General features: G+C 40.3%; 1 protein-coding gene across 1 annotated transcript in view; it reads right to left on the bottom strand.

Annotated features, from left to right (window-relative positions):
* CCHR9.PART0H11orf49 (chromosome chr9.part0 C11orf49 homolog) overlaps positions 1–13,590 on the bottom strand; it is a 2,558,117-nt gene that overhangs the window by 1,411,703 nt on the left and 1,132,824 nt on the right. The gene's annotated exons all lie outside the window — the stretch shown is intronic.

Genomic DNA, 13,590 nt, shown 5'->3' with positions numbered 1-13,590 from the left:
AGGGAACGGGAGTGGAGTTTAGGTTTAGGCAGCAATCAAGGACTTTAGAGTGGGGGGGGTGATCAGGGAACATAGGTTTAAGGAGTGGGACAGGAGTACTTGGGGTAGGGTTGGGTTAAAGATGGAGCAGAGCTCCCTGTCCCAAAAATAATATGACATGTAAGTCAATAACCAAAACCAAGTGGAGTATTTTGTGTCCGGATATTGTGGTTCATGCAAGTCAATAAATTACTTTAAGAAAACAGCGCACTAGCAGGTAGATAACATGTCTCTGTCTTCATTTCATTACCCTGGAAAAATGGTACCATGGGATGGCCACTTGAAACTATGACATTATCTACCAGCATCTCTCTTCTTATTGGTAATTTAAACCAGCCCTCATTATGCACAATAACACCAGCTGCAACTACTTTACTCTGCACCTCACTCTAAGCAGTAGCCTGGATGTTCCTCAACTACTGTCCAGTGGAACTCTGCATGCTCAGTAAGTACATTAATGGTGCGTTCATCTTGCAACATTAACAGACTTTTGCTTGACTTGCATGCACTCTGCTGACGTGATATGACCATTTCTGGTACAGCCATACTTACTTTAGTCCAGAGTACCCTCATGCCCCTAAAACTGGCTTCAGCATGGCCTGCACCAAACTAGCAGACCTCAGAAAAATGCTGCAGAATATTAAAATAAAAAGTCTTGGAACATGTCTTCTTCATTCAGCCTTTCCAAGCTGTCAAGATTATTTGAGTAATTCTAGTTTAGTTTCCCTGTACTTAGTTCAGTAATTCAGCAGTGAGGGCTTAGCATATAATTCACAAAGTTTTATATAAAACACCTACAATCTCAGGCAAAACCGCCATCTGACATTTGTCACGGCTTGTCAGATGTGACACTTGACAAGCATACTAAAGAGCATTACTTTGCAAGTTGAGTCAAGAGTACGACCACATAAAGTTAAACCAATCAATTCACAAATTAAAAAAACACCAGACTTTAACTGCAATTTGAGAGACCAACAAAATAAAAGAAGCTTGGACCTCAACATGCCCTTAATCTGTATGTTTGAATCTTGTTAAGATGACATGTGTCAGCCCAAAAAAGTATAATACAATTTCTAGTACATAAAGCTTGGTTTGATGGAAAACCAGATGGCTACGGTTACATAAATTATCTAACTTAAAACATACAAATAGTACAATGTACTCTCTGAGCAGACTGGAAATGTTCCAGACGTACTTGTTGGATCAAGTTTAAAAGATGCTGTGTATTTTAATGCCCTGCAGCATCTTCCGAGTGCTTTTTGGAAAAGCTTGTCCTTGTCAATACAGGTGTTCTATTCTTTAGTTATACAAAGAAATGCAACTTATACATGGGAGAAGAAGGCACTCCCTCACGGGGAAAGGATTTCAGACTGGGATGCCATGTTTGTCTGCACGGGTGGGTTGGTCCTCATGAGACTGCTATAAGCTTAGAGGATCAAATGCAATGGTATGCTTTAAGAAAAGAAAGGAGCCATACATTAAAAAGAAAATGTAAGGCTATAAGAGAAGGGAAGATGAAATCAAATATAAAAAGAAAACCATGGAAACAATGGAGTAATAGAAGAATTAGAGAGAAACAAAAAGGAATATAATATCAAAATGCAAAAGCTCATTTAAAAGGAATATTTCTCATGCACTTTACAACATCCACCCCCACAAAAAAAAAATCTGACAAGCTGCTACCCATTAAACTCTGTATATCTATCCAAGTCAGCAGTCCCTCCATGCTGAAAACTGTCCATTCTTATGTAACCTTACGTAGTGTAACTTTATGTGACAGATGATAATGCTGTTTTCTCATGCTTATATTCAAGATATCTTAGGTTAAAACAACCTTTAAACAATCAATGGTAATCAACTTAGAAAGGCTCAAAAAAGATTAACTTAAACAAGGCTCAGTTATCAGCAATGAAGCATATATGGGTAACTTCCCGTGAAGTATCAGAAGCAAGACTATTCCTGATGAGGCAGGAAAGACTGCTGAGGGGCAGAAGGAGTTTGGCAAAAGGTACTTTTTAGGAAAAATCTACAACAGGAATTGAAATTCAAGTTAGCGAAAACAGCTGCAGTTGAAGCAACAGAAAAGTGTTTTTTTTAAGCTTGTGCTCAAAGTAAGAAAGCTGTGAAGCATCTGAGTTCAGAATCAAAAAGAAAGAATACCAGCAATGCATAACACTGCACTGGCAATGTCTGGTGCAGTAAATGGCTGGATGGATGGACTGTAGGTAACAGTCTAGTCTTGTTTAAACAGCTTAACAGCAAAGAATGCTTGGAAGGGTTAAGACCCTACAATGATTCAACTGAAATAGGACAGACAGCCTACATGCAGTTTGTACTAGTGTTGTGAACAATTCTGTTCTGTACATTATCAACAGATATGCATGAACTGTCTGTGTGTGCATACTTTTTGTGGAATGCATTTGTACAAGAATGGTTGTGCCCACTTCCTGCCAGCAATGAGTCCTGCATTTCCCCATCACCCAGGAAAAGGACAAAGTGGGTAATGGAGACAGAAAGAATGTTTTATTTTGGTCATTAGTATGTGTCTATACACAGACGTATGCATGCAAGTATGAGTTTAGAGATTTAACCAAGCAGCTTAGGAGAGACATACTAACTGCTTTACACATGGGTGCTGAAATATATGTTCCTCAGACATTACACTACACAGCATTCTGAGGTGCTGTACTTTCCAGAAAAAAGGAAAATGATGTATCCTCATCTTCAAGTATTGTACACCTTTCTGCTGTGCAAATCAGTTCTAATGGCTTACCTGCCTACTGTGCTGCTTCAAACAGTGACATGGAATACACCTTCAAGCATCACTGATTGAACTGCTTCAAACAGTGACATGGAATACACCTTCATGCATCACTGATTTAACTGCTTCAAACAGTGACATGGAATACACCTTCATGCATCACTGATTTAACTGCTTCAAACAGTGACATGGAATACACCTTCATGCATCACTGATTTAACTGCTTCAAACAGTGACATGGAATACACCTTCATGCATCACTGATTTAACTGCTTCAAACAGTGACATGGAATACACCTTCATGCATCACTGATTTAACTGCTTCAAACAGTGACATGGAATACACCTTCATGCATCACTGATTTAACTGCTTCAAACAGTGACATGGAATACACCTTCATGCATCACTGATTTAACTGCTTCAAACAGTAACATAGAATGCACCTTCATGCATCACTGATTTAACTGCTTCAAACAGTGACATGGAATACACCTTCATGCATCACTGATTTAACTGCTTCAAACAGTGACATGGAATACACCTCCATGCATCACTGATTTAACTGCTTCAAACAGTGACATGGAATACACCTTCATGCATCACTGATTTAACTGCTTCAAACAGTGACATGGAATACACCTTCATGCATCACTGATTTAACTGCTTCAAACAGTGACATGGAATACACCTTCAAGCATCACTGATTGAACTGCTTCAAACAGTGACATGGAATACACCTTCATGCATCACTGATTTAACTGCTTCAGACAGTAGCATGGAATGCACCTTCATGCATCACTGATTTAACTGCTTCAGACAATGACATGGAATACACCTTCATGCATCACTGATTGAACTGCTTCAGACAGTAGCATGGAATACACCTTCATGCATCGCTGATTTAACTGCTTCAAACAGTGACATGGAATACACCTTCATGCATCACTGATTTAACTGCTTCAAACAGTGACATGGAATACACCTTCATGCATCACTGATTTAACTGCTTCAAACAGTGACATAGAATACACCTTCATGCATCGCTGATTTAACTGCTTCAAACAGTGACATGGAATACACCTTCATGCATCACTGATTTAACTGCTTCAAACAGTGACATGGAATACACCTTCGTGCATCACTGATTTAACTACTTCAAACAGTGACATGGAATACACCTTCATGCATCACTGATTTAATGGAACAGCCACAGATGGATTTACAAAGAAGGGTAACATCATCGATATGGTTGAAATCCAAAATGCAGAAAATCTGTACAGAATGCGGACTATATATTAAAGAATATTTCTGTGAATTTGACGTTGGCACAGAGTGTGACCTAATGACATCTGAACATATCGTTGTATGATAACATTACAGTCTGTTACCAGCACACAATGATGCAGTCCAGAAAATAAAAAAAGAATGAATGATTAAGTCACAGAAGCCTCCAATCCTGTGAGCTATGAAATCAAAATGAAACAAAATCCTCAAAATATCCATCCAACCCTATGCTGCAGATGAATGAACCCCTGACTGCAACTCATACAACCTGTGTTTGACTAACGATAGGGATATGGAACATGTCAGCAAGAGAATATGGGGTGAGTACCTGATGTCTGTGTCAGAGAAGTGACTCGGGAGGGGGGGTGAGAATCTGATGTCTGTGTCAGAGAAGAGAACGGGGGTGAGTACCTGATGTCTGCATCAGACAAGACAATAGGGGTGAATACCTGATGGCTGCATCAGACAAGAGAATGGGGGTGAGTACATGATGTCTGTGTCAAACAAGAGAATAGGGGGTGAGTACCTGATGCCTGTGTCAGACAACAAAATGGGGGGTGAGTCCCTGATGTCTGCATCAGACAAGACAATGGGGGGTGAGTACCTGATGTCTGTGTCAGACAAGACAATGGGGAGGTGAGTACATGAAGTCTGCTTACTTTCCCTGGCAGAATTTGGTGGCTTTGGCTTGCTCCTTACATGACACCAAGGGACAGCACTAGATGTTACAGCCATAGCATACAACAGTAAGGACCAGGAAGTCACTGGTGGTGCACCACGCACATGTATAGTTACACGCATTCATTCTGGGTCATGTGGGCCTAAGCCACACGCCACTGGTGGTGCACCGCACATGCTGGGAAGTCACGTATAGTTACATGCATTCATTCTGGGTCATGTGGCAATCGTGGAGCTGAAGAAAGCTGCCATGGGAATTAGTGTAACGGGTTGGGAGAGACATGCACAGGATCAGATAAGCTGGCCTGCTTTCTCTCACTTTTCCAGGGGATTAATGGAGTGATAAAGCCACATGGATGGGCAACACATAAGCTGTAAGACTCTTACCCAGACCAGAGATGCCTTCATGCATCACTGATTGAACTGCTTCAGACAGTAGCATGGAATACACCTTCAAGCATCACTGATTTAACTGCTTCAAACAATGACATGGAATACACCTTCATGCATCACTGATTTAACTGCTTCAAACAGTAACATGGAATACCTTCATGTATCACTGATTTAACTGCTTCAAACAGTAACATGGAATACACCTTCATGTATCACTGATTTAACTGCTTCAAACAGTGACATGGAATACACCTTCCTGCATCACTGATTTAACTGCTTCAAACTGTGACATGGAATACACCTTCATGCATCACTGATTTAACTGCTTCAAACAGTGACATGGAATACACCTTCATGCATCACTGATTTAACTGCTTCAAACAGTGACATGGAATACACCTTCATGCATCACTGATTTAACTGCTTCAAACAGTAACATGGAATACACCTTCATGCATCACTGATTTAACTGCTTCAAACAGTGACATGGAATACACCTTCATGCATCACTGATTTAACTAATTCAAACAGTAACATGGAATACACCTTCAGACATCACTGATTTAACTGCTTCAGACAGCAGCATGGAATACACCTTCCAGCATCACTGATTTAACTGCTTCAAACAGTAACATGGCATACACCTTCATGTATCACTGATTTAACTGCTTCAAACAGTAACATGGCATACACCTTCATGTATCACTGATTTAACTGCTTCAAACAGTAACATGGCATACACCTTCATACATCACTGATTTAACTGCTTCAGACAGTAGCATGGAATACACCTTCATGTATCACTGATTTAACTGCTTCAAACAGTAGCATGGAATACACCTTCATACATCACTGATTTAACTGCTTCAGACAGTAGCATGGAATACACCTTCATGCATCACTGATTTAACTAATTCAAACAGTAACATGGAATACACCTTCAGACATCACTGATTTAACTGCTTCAGACAGTAGCATGGAATACACCTTCCAGCATCACTGATTTAACTGCTTCAAACAGTAACATGGCATACACCTTCATGTATCACTGATTTAACTGCTTCAAACAGTAACATGGCATACACCTTCATACATCACTGATTTAACTGCTTCAGACAGTAGCATGGAATACACCTTCATGTATCACTGATTTAACTGCTTCAAACAGTAGCATGGAATACACCTTCATACATCACTGATTTAACTGCTTCAGACAGTAGCATGGAATACACCTTCATGCATCACTGATTTAATTGCTTCAAACAGTAAAATGGAAGCACCTTCATGCATCACTGATTTAACTGCTTCAAACAGTGGCATGGAATGCACCTTCATGGATCACTGATTTAACTGCTTCAAACAGTAACATGGAATACACCTTCATGCATCACTGATTTAACTGCTTTAAACAGTAACATGCAATACACCTTCATGCATCACTGCTTTAACTGCTTCAAACAGTAACATGTCATACACCTTCATGCATCACTGATTGAACTGCTTCAAACAGTAACATGGAACACACCTTCATGCACCACTGATTTAACTGCTTCAATCAGTAACATGAAATACACCTTCATGCATCACTGATTAAATTGCTTCAAACAGTAAAATGGAAGCACCTTCATGCACCACTGATTTAACTGCTTCAAACAGTGACATGGAATGCTCCTTCCTGCATCACTGATTTAACTGCTTCAAACAGTGACATGGAATACACCTTCATGCATCACTGACTTAACTGCTTCAAACAGTGACATGGAATGCACCTTCATGCATCACTGATTTAACTGCTTCAGACAGTAACATGGAATACACCTTCATGCATCACTAATTTAACTGCTTCAAACAGTAACATGGAATACACCTTCATGCATCACTGATTTAACTGCTTCAGACAGTAACATGGAATACACCTTCATGCATCACTTGATGTAACTGCTTCAAACAGTAACTTGGAATACACCTTCATGCATCGCTGATTTAATTGCCTCAAACAGTGACATGGAATGCACCTTCATGCATCACTGATTTAATGGAACAGCCACAGATGGATTTACAAAGAAGGGTAACGTCAGCAACATGGTTGAAATCCAAAATGCAGAAAACCTGTACAGAATGCGGACTATATATTAAAGAATATTTCTGTGAATTTGACGTTGGCACAGAGTATGACCTAATGACATCTGAACATATCATTGTATGATAACATTACAGTCTGTTACCAGCACACAATGATGCAGTCCAGAAAATAAAAAAAGAATGAATGATTAAGTCACAGAAGCCTCCAATCCTGTGAGCTATGAAATCAAAATGACACAAAATCCTCAAATATCCATCCAACCCTATGCTGCAGATGAATGAAGCCCTGACTGCAACTCATACAACCTGTGTTTGACTAACGATAGGGATATGGAACATGTCAGCAAGAGAATATGGGGTGAGTACCTGATGTCTGTGTCAGAGAAGAGACTCGGGAGGGGGGGTGAGAACCTGATGTCTGTGTCAGAGAAGAGAACGGGGGTGAGTACCTGATGTCTGCATCAGACAAGACAATAGGGGTGAATACCTGAAGGCTGCATCAGACAAGAGAATGGGGGTGAGTACATGATGTCTGTGTCAAACAAGAGAATAGGGGGTGAGTACCTGATGTCTGTGTCAGACAAGAAAATGGGGGGGGTGAGTCCCTGATGTCTGCATTAGACAAGACAATGGGGGCTGAGTACCTGATGTCTGTGTCAGAGAAGAGAACGGGGGTGAGTACCTGATGTCTGAGTCAGACAAGACAAAGGGGGGTGAGTACCTGATGTCAGCATCAGACAACAGAATGGGGGGATGAGTACCTGATGTCTGCATCAGACAAGACAATGGGGGGTGAGTACCTGATGTCTGTGTCAGACAAGACATTGGGAAGGTGAGTACATGAAGTCTGCTTACTTTCCCTGGCCGAATTTGGTGGCTCTGGCTTGCTCCTTACATGACACCAAGGGACAGCACTAGATGTTACAGCCATGGCATACAACAGTAAGGACCAGGAAGTCACTGGTGGTGCACCATGCACATGTATAGTTACCCGCATTCATTCTGGGTCATGTGGGCCTAAGCCACACGCCACTGGTGGTGCACCGCACATGCTGGGAAGTCACGTATAGTTACATGCATTCATTCTGGGTCATGTGGCAATCGTGGAGCTGAAGAAAGCTGCCATGGGAATTAGTGTAACGGGTTGCAAGAGACATGCACAGGATCAGATAAGCTGGCCTGCTTTCTCTCACTTTTCCAGGGGATTAATGGGCTGATAAAGCCATATGGATGGGCAACACATAAGCTGTAAGACTCTTACCCAGACCAGAGATGCCTGACTGCCATTCTGAAAAGGGAATGAACAGGGCAATGGGTGCAGGAAGGTAAGCCACTGGGTAACATCCTGTGAACAGAGTAAAACAACAGCTCTCTGGGTTGTGGCTGAAATAGGTCCTGTTGGATCAGTCTGCCAACCGATTAACATACTACAATAAATAACTAAACAAACAAAGAAACACACAAAATGCGATCACAGAGTACATGCAAGGTTAAATCTTCTCATGTGGGATGCAAAATATTTTAAGAATTACAGATGTGGAACGACTGTGACTTATGTGACTAGATTGCATTATTAGTGAGTTATGACCAGTCTGTTTGTAGTGCATAAACGATCAGTCATGCTGAACAAAAAGAACATACATGTGCTTAACGGAAAGATTAATGGGATCAGTTCACAGCAAGTTGTAAGTTGAGGTGCTCAGGTTGTGATCAAACTCATGAACAAGCAACATGAAAGCAGACAGGTGTGAATGGCACTTGGCTGAGGACTCGTCCAGCAGCTAAACTCCACATATTGATGCATTGTGAAAAACCGTATTGTCACTCCCACATGAATTCCGCACAGAGTCACACTAACACTGCAGCAGTGTGGCTGGTTGATGCAAGTGTCGCACTGGGTGTGGTAACCAAGACGCAGCCTGCATATTAAATGAGTCTGTTAATGTTAATGTACCTACTTTACACATCCGTTGCTACCAGATGCTTTGTTAACTGCTAGATATTAACATCACAGTTCAAGATTAGGCAAAGCTGTTGTCAGAAGCTGATCGGTGTTTCTGGCAACTGACCTTTGAGAAACAGTTGTAAATAAACTAATGTTTTGCATATCTCTGCATTTCTAATGACTATTTCTAAAAAAATACTTTTCTGGAAGACTGAATTATGGGAAATGTGTAAAATAGGTATTACTGGAAGGTGTGCTTCTTTGCTCATTTTATTTTACTTTCCTGTCTGCATTTGAAGCCATCTCGTTAAATTAATTTGAATGAACACACATGACAGCACAAACTATTAATGAAGCTAAGTAAGAAAAACATAAAAGTCAACATTTTAAAGTTATATTTCATTTGAAAACATTCTGTTATTATGCCAGCAAAGGAGGTCACATGTTCCCTTGATTCTGTATGAGAGAAGACAATTTAGAACATGAGATCAATGACTATTACCAACAGAAAGATAAAAATTCTTCAGTCAAAGAAGCACTGATCAAGAAAATAGGTGTCAAGTCTTGCAAGTGGAGGAGCATCAGTTAAATTCAGTGCAACGCAGTAAACAGGTTCAACAGAGAAATACAAAGTTAGCAGTAGGCATCTCTCAATCCCAAAGAATCATGGGTTTGCACCCCTGTTGGACTGATTTGAACAGTATCTTCTGTGGCTATGCAATCCAATCTAGGAGTTGCAGTTCTTTCTGCATTCTGAGCAGCAGAAGGCAGATGTCAGTCTGCTATCAAGGGCACGGGTCTTCCTTGGGGCTCTTTTATCCTCCGGTCTCTTTGGGAAGGTAGTTTCATCTGTAGTGTGAGCTTCCTTCACTTCCCGTTTTTAGGCATACTTGTCTGAGGTAACAGAATACCAGGTGTTCAGAATGATGGAGAGAGCACTGAGGTCACACTTGCATTTGTCCTTGTAGTGCAATTTGGGTCTCCTTTTCAGTCTCTTTCCAGACTCCAGCTCTCCAAAAAGGAAGTCTTTTGGTATTCAGCAATCCTTCACATGTGAGACATGACCCAAGCAGTGCATACACCTCTGTTTCAGGAGACTGAACACAGACGTGGTGCCCATCCTCTTAAGTACTGTACTATTGGGGATCTTGTCCTGCCATGAGATACCAAGTATGTGCCTAAGGCAGTGCATATGGAATACAATGAGCTACAAGTTCTGTTTTGAGCACAGTATATGTTTTACTGGCATACAGTAATATGCTGAAAACACAGGCTGTGTAAACCTGCATGTCAGTATGCACATCGAGCATGTTATTAGCCCATACTCTCTTTGTCAGCCTGAAAAACATTGTGGTGGCTTTTCTAATGCACTTGCTGAGTTTGCTATCAAGCAACAAGTTGTCAGAGACTGTAGCGTCTAGATACATGAACTCATGAACGATCTCTAGCTCATAGTCACTCACCCTGATTGATGGCTCAGTGCCCACATTTTGTTCCATCATCTGGGTCTTCTTTAAACTACCTGTGATACCAAATTCCAACCATACATCCACAAAGCTTGTAATGATTAACTGAAGTTCCTGCTGAGTGTGAAACAGAACAGTGGTGTCATCAGTGAACAGGAACTGCCTTAGACACTTCCTAAGCACTCTGCTTGTTGATCTAAAGCTTGACAGTTTGAAGAGGTTGCCATTCGCTCTGGTTTGGAGAAAGACACCCTCTGTAGCAGTTCCAAAAACGAAATTTCAACAGAACTGAAAAGAAGATGCCAAACTATGTTGGAGGCAGTAAACACCTCTCCTTTACTCCACTGAGAATCTCAGAAGGTTCAGATGTGGATCCATCGTGCATGACAGCATCCTTCATTCCTTCTTGGAAGGCCTTGATAATGGTAAACAGCATCAGAGGACAGCCGGTCTTTGCCAGAATGCAAACAGTCATTTCTTACTGATAAAGTTGAATTCCTTGGTCAGATCAATGAAGGCAATATACAGAGGTTTGTTCTGCTCCCTGCAGATCTGATAATTTCTCAATCAGAAACAACCTTGTTGGCTCAGTCATTAACCAAATATGGGAAATGAGAGAATGATGATAATTCAGCTACAAGCACCTGTGGCAATGATTAACATCTTCAGCATCTACTCACCTACTTTAGCTTCTGCCCAGGAAGTCAATGACAAGTTCTTACTGCCATCACTGAGGTTCCTTCACCCCTAACAAATGTTAAGGGTGTTACCATTTCATACTGAACATGGTGGACAATTTCTAAGCAGTTAATGGCAATTAAAAGTTTACACAGCAAATTTAAGCTATGAGCTACTAAGGAAATTTATACTGTAGTGAAGAGTTTGAGTGTTTGCCATTGCTGCATAGACTATTAATGACTACACTGTTAAGAAGTTGTATAGTTTTTATCTGTTTTTCTTTCATTATCTTACACTCTGGCACTAATTTGTATTCCGGGTGCTATTTCCCTAGTGTCACCAAAAGCAAACTACAGTGCTGCAGGGATCTCAGCTTCTATATCCTGCTTGATGCTGCACTATTTTACTCTCTCTCTCTCTCTCTGCATGCACTGTTAGCCACTATTTATCTTTATTCTTTTTTGTAGTTTCAGCTGCACCGATATGTTTTCGGCCTGCTATTTGCACAATACAAATCCCAAAGCTAGTATAAAATCATGAATCTCAGCACAGACAATCTTCTCATCAGAGCAGATACTGTCATCCAATCCAGCCAGCAAATGCCTCATTTAACTACAATTTTGTGTATGGCAAGCCAGTACTGCTCATGATTTAATAACACTACAAAAAATATTTTAGTGAGGTATACACAGCTGGAGTAATCAGCACAAAATTATGTGCCGGTGTAAAAATACACTCTACATATTTAATTTACAAACAGTGACATTCCCCTTTGTTTGCATTATCTCTTGTAGAATTGATTCTATGTTTTATTTTTTCTTCTTCCTGGAAAGTTGCTGATCTCTCACTTAGATGCCCATTTTCTGCCTTATAAACAGCAATTAACAGCTTCTGTATTCTTCCTTTTTTACCAGTACCATACTTTTTAAGTTGCTAGCACCCCTCATTACTGCAACACTCACAATACAATTTCACTTAACAGTATTTTTTGAGACAATACAGACTGTTTCTTTAAAGGAAGCTGTCCTGAAAGGTCCAGACCTCCTCTGTTCATTCTCACTATGCTTGAGCTCACTTTGCTCCCTTTCCCTACCCCAAAAATTCCACCCACCCCATACACTACATTTATATTTCATGTGCCCCTCCTTTTCAGTTATTTTAGCCAATCACACCATAAGCCATGCATCTTCCTCTCTATTACTTTCCTTATTATAATAATCTTGCTTCCTTACACATTCTACTACCTAGCACCATTTTACATTTTCCTCCTCCCTTACATTTTTCCTATTCTTTCTCCTACTGCTATATTACCCAAAACATCTCTCCTACCAGACACAACCATATTTCCAGCTAGCCCTTCATCCCCAAACATTCCCTTCCTGTCAAAAGAAGAACTATAACACGTCCTTAAAGAATTATATAAAAGTGGTGCTTTAAGTACCTTTTGCTTACTCTATCAAATTTTAACACATTTTCACTGTTTTTGTGCGTAAAAGTTTCCAGCTTTATGTGTTAAACAGTCACCTGGCTATTCCTATATCTGTTTGTACTCCCTTCTAGTTAAAGTGTTTTTCTTTGATTTTGCACTTTTTTATTTTACAGTTTGTTTAGTTTCAGTTACAATAGCTTATATTGTATGTTCATTAGATGCTGGCTACTTGAGTGTTTAACAGATCCACTATTTTGTTACACTGGGTATTTTCCCATGGTAACCCATTATGATTGCATCTCCATACAGCTAATAAAAGTGTTTTCACTGCAATATTTTGCTCTTTTTCATACTCCATTTACTTTTTTAGTTTAAAGTATATTTAAATTGGGTTTCCAGTCAGGGTGTACAACTTGATGAGAACAGCATTCATTATTCAGAGTCAGGAAGTAACTGACAGCTGTTTCTGAGGGGTGAGAGTTCTAAATGCTTTCTTATTGGTTCTTTCACTTTAGCTGTTCAGCTTAACAGTGATGGCCATCACTCTGTGCAGCATTGCATAATTATGTGTTCAAACAAATACAAGCCAGTGGGAGGTTTAGAAGCAAACCTGTGTGGTGGTTCTCCATCATTAATAAACTATGCAATAGAAGGAAGAAGGGTGGGGAAGGTTTGGCATAATGGTTAATGTGTCAACCTCAAAGACAAAAGATACAGGTTTGATTCTCACCTGGTATGCATGGCTAGGTTTAAAAAGACCCCTGTGGCCATTAGCGTAATACTAACCTATGAACCAATAAATCTAAGCCAATTTTGTGGAACAAACAACCCCCC

The sequence above is a fragment of the Protopterus annectens genome, chromosome 9.part0 (assembly GCF_019279795.1).
Source record: "Protopterus annectens isolate FY-2018-M chromosome 9.part0, PAN1.0, whole genome shotgun sequence".
NCBI classification, from domain to species: Eukaryota; Metazoa; Chordata; order Ceratodontiformes; family Protopteridae; genus Protopterus; species Protopterus annectens.
The sequence above is the reverse complement of the archived record's forward strand: the minus strand, read 5'-3'. Positions and strand labels throughout refer to the sequence as shown.